The following is a 7,883-nucleotide window of genomic DNA, read 5'->3' as shown; positions in this document are numbered from 1 at the left end:
TCACAGCAGGATCCTCTATGACCCACCTCCCAGAATATTGGAAATAAAAGCAAAAATAAACAAATGGGACCTAATTGAACTTAAAAGCTTCTGCACAACAAAGGAAACTGTAAGCAAGGTGAAAAGACAGCCTTCAGAATGGGAGAAAATAATAGCAAATGAAGCAACTGACAAACAACTAATCTCAAAACTATACAAGCAAGTCTTACAGCTCAATTCCAGAAAAATAAATGACCCAATCAAAAAATGGGCCAAAGAACTAAATAGACATTTCTCCAAAGAAGACATACAGATGGGTAGCAAACACATGAAAAGATGCTCAACATCACTCATTATCACAGAAATGCAAATCAAAACCGCAATGAGGTACCATTTCATGCCAGTCAGAATGGCTGTGATCCAAAAGTCTACAAGTAATAAATGCTGGAGGGGGTGTGGAGAAAAGGGAACCCTCTTACACTGTTGGTGGGAATGCAAACTAGTACAGCCACTATGGAGAACAGTGTGGAGATTCCTTAAAAAACTGGAAATAGAACTACCTTATGATCCAGCAATCCCACTGCTGGGCATACACACTGAGGAAACAAGAAGGGAAAGAGACAGGTGTACCCCATGTTCATTGCAGCACTGTTTATAATAGCCAGGACATGGAAGCAACCTAGATGTCCATCAGCAGATGAATGGATAAGAAAGCAGTGGTACATATACACAATGGAGTATTACTCAGCCATTAAAAAGAATACATTTGAATCAGTTCTAATGAGGTGGATGAAACTGGAGCCTATTATACAGAGTGAAGTAAGCCAGAAAGAAAAACACCAATACAGTATACTAACGCATATATATGGAATTTAGAAAGCTGGTAACAATAACCCTGTATACGAGACAGCAAAAGAGACACTCATGTGTAGAACAGTCTTTTGGACTCTGTGGGAGAGGGAGAGGGTGGGATGATTTGGGAGAATGTTATTGAAATATGTATAATATCATGTATGAAACGAGTCGCCAGTCCAGGTTCGATGCACGATACTGAATGCTTGGGGCTGGTGCACTGGGACGACCAGAGGGATGGTATGGGGAGGAAGGAGGGAGGAGGGAGGAGGGAGGAGGGTTCAGGATGGGGAACATGTGTATGCCTGTGGTGGATTCATTTTGATATATGGCAGAACCAATACAACATTTTAAGTTTAAAAATAAAACAAAATTAAAAAAAAAAAAAGAATTTAACTTTACCAGAAATGACTTTTTTGTTGTTTTTGTTTGTTTGTTTTATTTCAGGTTGCACTGCATTTTTGTCGCTGTGCACAAGCTTTCTCTAGTTGCAGTGCACAGGGGCTACCCTTCATTGTGGTTCACAGGCTTCTCATTGCTGCAGCTTCTCTTGTTGCAGAGCATAGGCTTTAGGCACGTGGGTTTCACTAGTTGCAGCGTGAGGAGTGCTCAGTAGTTATGGCAGGGTTTAATTGCTCCGTGGCATGTGGAATCTTCCCTGACCAGGAATTGAACTCACATCCCCTGCATTGGCAGGTGTATTCTTACCCATTGGACCACCAGGGAAGTCCAGGAAATGACACTTTCCAGAGATATTGCCTTATAACAAATCTCTTTTGTCACACTGATAAAGTCCAGTTGACTTCTTTATCAGATTAGTTCCACTTTAACAGTGAAAACAGGATAGATGGAGCTTCCCACTAACTTCTGGGATGGTCCATTTGTAAACTGTGTTGCTGTTGTTGTTGAGTTGCTAAGTGGTGCCCAATTCTTTGCAATCCCTCGATTGCAGCATGCCATTCTTCCCTTTCCTTCACTATCTCCTGGAGTTTGCTCAAACTCATGTCCGTTGAGTCAGTGATATCATCCAACCTTCTCATCCTCTGTCACACCCTTCTCCTCCTGCTCTCAATCTTTCCTAGCATGAGGGTCTTGACCAATGAGTTGGCTCTTTGCATCAGGTGACCAAAGTATTGGAGCTTCAGTTCAGCATCAGTCTTTCCAATGAATATTCAGGGTTGATTTCCTTTAGGATTGACTGGTTTGATCTCTTTGCCATCCAAGGGACTCTCAAGAGTCTTCTCTAGCAGCACAATTCAAAAGGATCAATTATTTGGCTCTTAGCCTTCTTTATGATCCAATTTTCACATCTGTTTTACTGTTCAAACCATAGCTTTGATTATACAGACCTTTGTTGGCAAAGTGATGTCTTTGCTTCTTAATATGCTATCTAGGTTTGTCATTATAACCACTGTTAATTTTTACAAATGCTTCCAATATTCTACACATACATGACAACATCAAGAAAGGAAAGGGAAGAATGTCTTACTTATTATTGAGCTATGGCTAGAATGGCTAGATATTCTACTCATTTATTACACTGGCCTGCCCAGATGTTTGGTCCCTCTGAATGGATATACCTGCTGCTATAGCATTATGTAGAAACTATCTCAGCACTAGGTATATTAGAAATGACATGTTTTATGAAAAATAGGTCATATAAATAAATAGAAAGGTATCTTTACTTCTAGGTTAACCAGAGTGAATCTGTTATCATGGATCAAAGCTCAACATTAATAAGTTATACTAGAACAAATTGTATTAATTCTAACTTTATGATATATAAACAAACCATGTTTTTGGTATTACCACCAGGAAAGTCTATGATTACCCACTGGAAATTCTGACCAAAAATGATTTATCTTATCCACAAAGCTGAACAAGTGTATAGGTAAACGTTGCACAGAGTGTTTTACCATTGCTTTTCCTTCTGCCTGCATAAACTCAGTAAAAACCAGTTCACTTTGCCACACAGATGAAATTGTATAAACTTTATGACCATGACCGTGCTGAAATGTCATATTCAAAGATGAATTTCCCTAACTCCAATAACACAAGTCCATTACTATACAGAGTTATGTGGTGTTTTAGTCATCCTGATATTAACAAAATACTATAGACTATATCAGAGAAGGCGATGGCACCCCACTCCAGTACTCTTGCCTGGAAAATCCCATGGACGGAGGGGCCTAGTGGGCTGCAGTCCATGGGGTCCCTAGGAAGTCAGACACGACTGAGCTTTTGGCTTCACTTTCACTTTTCACTTTCATGCATTGGAGAAGGAAATAGCAACCCACTCCAGTGTTCTTGCCTGGAGAATCCCAGGGACGGGGGAGCCTGGTGGGCTGCTGTCTATGCGGTCGCACAGAGTCGGACACGACTGAAGCGACTTAGCAGCAGCAGCATAGACTACATGGCTTAATCAACAGATATTGATTTCTCACACGTCTGGAGACAGGAAAGTCCAAGAGCGAGATTTCAGCAGATTTCCGTCTGCTGAGAGCCCTCTTCCTGGCTGGTAGATGGCTACCCCATCATAAGTCCTTACATGGCTTTTACTTGGTGCATGCATGCAGAGAGAGCTCTGTTCTCTCCCATCATTCACTTCTAAGAATACTAATCCTTTCATGGGAACTCTACTTTCATGACCTCAACTAATAATTACCTCCTAAAGCCACCTTGAGAAGGAAATAGCAACGCACTCCAGTATTTTTGCCTGGGAAATCCCATGGACAGAGGAGCCTGGCAGGCTACAGTCTATGGAGGTGCAACCGAGCGACTAACACACAGACTTTTTCAGCCAGAATAAATGCACAACTCCATTAGTAAATCAAATTCAGTTGAAAACTTGCAAATGCTTTTTCTGTGTGTGTGTGTTGTGGCACGTGTTTGTGTGTGTTTTGAAGGCTAGCAGGTTGCTTTTATGATCTATTTGGGGTGGGGGTTGAGACATAAATTTCCATGATGTAGCCCTTTCCAGAAGAGAAAATTTTAAAAGAGGTATGTTTGACCTTTACTAATTAAATCAATTACTTGCTCTCAAAAGTGACAGAAACAGTCTGAAATGCATCACGAATATGGGTTCATTAGTGGGGTTTCTGAGCACAGCTCTTGCTCACTGCTCTTGGTGCTGCTGACCCTGGCGGCCAGATGCAGGTCTTAGCTTGCTCCAGTGGCCACTGCAGAGAGGACATATGAGAAAAGGTCTAGAAGTATTCTCACAGTCAACCAGCGTATCCTTCCAGTTCTGCTGCTATGCAAGCAAGCTTATTACACAGCTCACTTATTGTTATTACCCTCATAGGGGTAATTCATCTACACGGAAAGGAACTACCCTAAAATCTATCTCTAATTATAAAGAAGTACTAAATAATTTTACATGGTGCTTTGATTTTTTGAAACATATGTATATCTAATATTCATATCATCATAACCTGTTCTAGCTTAAATTTGGTGTGTTTTGCTTCATTCCAGTGGATAGAAAACTTACTCTTTAGTGTATCCCTTACCTTCATCAAGATACACTTTTTCTCTACTATATTGGACAATTGTCACTTCCCATTAGATCTTTTTTTTTTCTTTAATAGGACATATTTGGAACGAAATGATTCATAATCATATTTCATGCATAGATTTTGTGAAAAAAATGATATATTCTCTTTTTCCCTGAAGATAGATATATTCAAAAATTATCATTTAAAACCAAATGCCTTTTGATGATTCTCATTTTGAAATAATTCTAAAGTCTCTTGCAAATAGGAAAAGTTTCCTTCTAGAACCATCCTTGTATTATTTTACTTCTGAAATACAGAAAATGTCAAATTGATAATTCACTTCAACACATCCTTTATATGGAGAAAAAAATCAAATGTAAAAATTTTACAACATTTTCACAAAGGGCAACAGAAAAAAGACTTTATGAAGTTTCTATGAACTTTTTTCCCTTCTCAAAATGCTGAAATTTTGAGGGAGTGGATTTCTCAGCACCTATGATTAATGTCTAATAGCTGATTGTGCCTACAAATTTACATATTAAAATCCTCCTAATTCTATGATATATTCTTTTATTTTCCTTTATATTATAATCGTAACTATATTGATTCTTTAAAAACTGTGTATGTATACATTTTTGCTATAAATTTTATTTTATAATAAGAAATGGTGTATAAAAAATAGTTTTGATAAAAATGGGGCATTGAGTTTCACAGAGTTGAAATCCATTGTCTAATGCAGAGGACTTTTCTGCTCAGCTTTGTCTTTTTAACTCTTTAAATATTTGGATTTAAAATATAATAAACCTCTTGATTATGGTTTTAAGTCAGATAATTAAGAGTAATTTTATCAGGATACCTCTCTAAATTCTCCTTCAATTAGTATGGAGGTATTTTCTCCTAGGCTTTCATACTGAATGTTTTACTGAGCAAGGGCTCGCTGCCAGATGTGCATAGAAGCCAATGTTATGGTGGCAACTTCTGAGAAAAGAGCTTCATTCTGGAGGGTGACAGTCAAGAGGATAGGAGACAAGGCTTTCAAATACATCTCCTTGATTCAGGGTTGGAACTAAATGTGAGAGTTTGCGGGAATTTTAACTTGGAAGATGATTGGCTAGTTGTAACTTAGTCCTTCTAAATCACTGGCACTGCTGGAAGCTGGATTTTCCTGACTGAAGGACTTGCTTCTGAAGGGCTCAGGTGGCAACATTCCTATTCTTTAAGTTCTGTTGCCTGGAGATTCTTGGTTTTGTGAGTCACCCTGACAAAAAGACCCTGATGCTGGGAAAGATTGAGGGCAAGAGAAGAAGGGGTGAAGCGACAGAGAATGAGATGGTTGGATGGCATCACCGACTCAATGAACATGAGTTTGAGCAAACTCCAGGAGACAGAGAAGGACAGGGAAGCCTGGCGTGCTGCAGTCCATCGGGTTGCAGAGAGTCAGACTTGACTGACCGACTGAACAACTGAAGACATGAGCCGTGCTGTCTCTGCAAAATAATGCAAAGGCTTGATTAATCAACACCCTATCTAAGGCCCCAAAAGCAAGCTAAATAAAGCTTGTCAGTATTTTAAGTACTATTTCAAAAGGATCAGCAGTCCTGGTGTTGCCTGGGAGTTTTGTTTGTTTGTTTGTTTGTTTGTTTTTTAGAAAAGCAGAATCTCAGGCTCCACCCAGATCTCCTGAGTTTTAGTATGCATTTTATCAAGAAGGGTTAGTTAGGGAATTTGGGATGGACGTGTACAGAATGTAAATGCTATAAACACATGTGATTACATCTAAATAAATTCTGGTAGCAAAGATAGAAAGGATCAACTTGATTTTTTTTTAATATTTTAGTTTCTTAATGAGCAGAGTTGCTTAAGTTTTCAGGGATGGTAGGTAGTAATATTTACAGTGTAGGATACCAGTTTCAGTTAAGTAAGATGACAGAGGTAATGCAGTGACGATATTTTTAAGTCCCAAACCCTATATGATGGCATGCATCCTATTTCTTATATTATTATATAAGAATAATAATAAAACCTCTATTATCACTTTTCTCATTGTTATAGTCTATCAAAATACTACTTGGAAAATGTTTAATGCATGTTTATTTTTAGATATTATCCATGTTATTCAGTTAGACTAAATACTACTTATTTCATTAAAATTAGAAGAAAAACAATGAGACATAACTGTCTGTTGGAAGACCCAGAAAAATAAATCATATGAAAATATGATTGTTAGTCAGAAATACTGATGTATTTAAAATGGATAACCAGCAAGGACCTACTGGATAGCACAGGGAACTCTGCTCAATGTTATATGGCAGTCTGGATGGGAGGAGAGTTTGGGGGAGAATGGATACATGCATATGTATGGCTGAGTCCCTTTGCTGTTCACCTGAAACTGTCACAACATTGTTAATTGGCTATACCCCAATACAAAATAGACAGTTCAAAAGAAAAAAAAAAAAGACATCCAGGTAGTTTGTATGCCCAATAAAATCTGAGACGCACTGTCCTTCTCTTAACACTGGTAACAGGAGCGGCCTGGTACCCTCTCTTCATCTTGTGTATGAAGTGAAGTGGAGTGAAAGTTGTTCAGTCATGTCTGACTCTTTGCAACCCCATGGACTATACAGTCCAGGGAATTCTCCAGGCCAGAATACTTTAGTGGGTAGCCTTTCCCTTCTCCAGGAGATCTTCCCAACCCAGGAATTGAACTTGGGTCTCCTGCATTGTAGGCGGATTCTTTACCAGCTGAGCCACAAGAGAAGTCCCGTCTTGTGCATCAGATCAGATCAGATCAGTCACTCAGTCATGTCCGATTCTTTGCGACCCCATGAATCACAGCACACCAGGCCTCCCTGTCCATCACCAACTCCCGGAGTTCACTCAGACTCATGTTCATCGAGTCAGTGATTCCATCCAGCCATCTCATCCTCTGTCGTCCTCTTCTCCTCTTGCCCCCAATCCCTCCCAGCATCAGAGTTTTTTTTTCAGTGAGTCAACTCTTCGCATGAGGTGGCCAAAGGACTGGAGTTTCAGCTTTAGCATCATTCCTTCCAAAGAAATCCCAGGGCTGATCTCCTTTAGAATGGACTGGTTGGATCTCCTTGCAGTCCAAGGGACTCTCAAGAGTCTTCTCCAACACCACAGTTCAAAAGCATCAATTCTTTGGCACTCAGCCTTCTTCACAGTCCAACTCTCACATCCATACATGACCACAGGAAAAACCATAACCTTGACTAGACGAACCTTTGTTGGTAAAGTAATGTCTCTGCTTTTGAATATGCTATCTAGGTTGGTCTTGTGCATAAGGATCTGCAAAGCTGGTGAAGTTCAGCTGGCATCATCTCATCTTACTGTGACCATCATTCACTGAACATGACAGAAGTCAGTAATATGGGTTATTTTCTGTCTTATTGTGGGCAAGTTGGAGACAGTTGTTTCTGTAAGGAGGAAGATGGGAGATGGTAGAGGCAATAACAGGGTGGTGGGGAGAGGCTGTCATGTAGGCCTAAAATGTCCCACCAGAATTCAGTGATGGAGCCTGTTGTGGGAGGGGGGGCGTGG

This window comes from Bison bison, unplaced genomic scaffold (genome assembly GCF_000754665.1).
Source record: "Bison bison bison isolate TAMUID 2011002044 unplaced genomic scaffold, Bison_UMD1.0 scf7180017864514, whole genome shotgun sequence".
Lineage (NCBI taxonomy): Eukaryota > Metazoa > Chordata > Mammalia > Artiodactyla > Bovidae > Bison > Bison bison.
The sequence above is the reverse complement of the archived record's forward strand: the minus strand, read 5'-3'. Positions refer to the sequence as shown.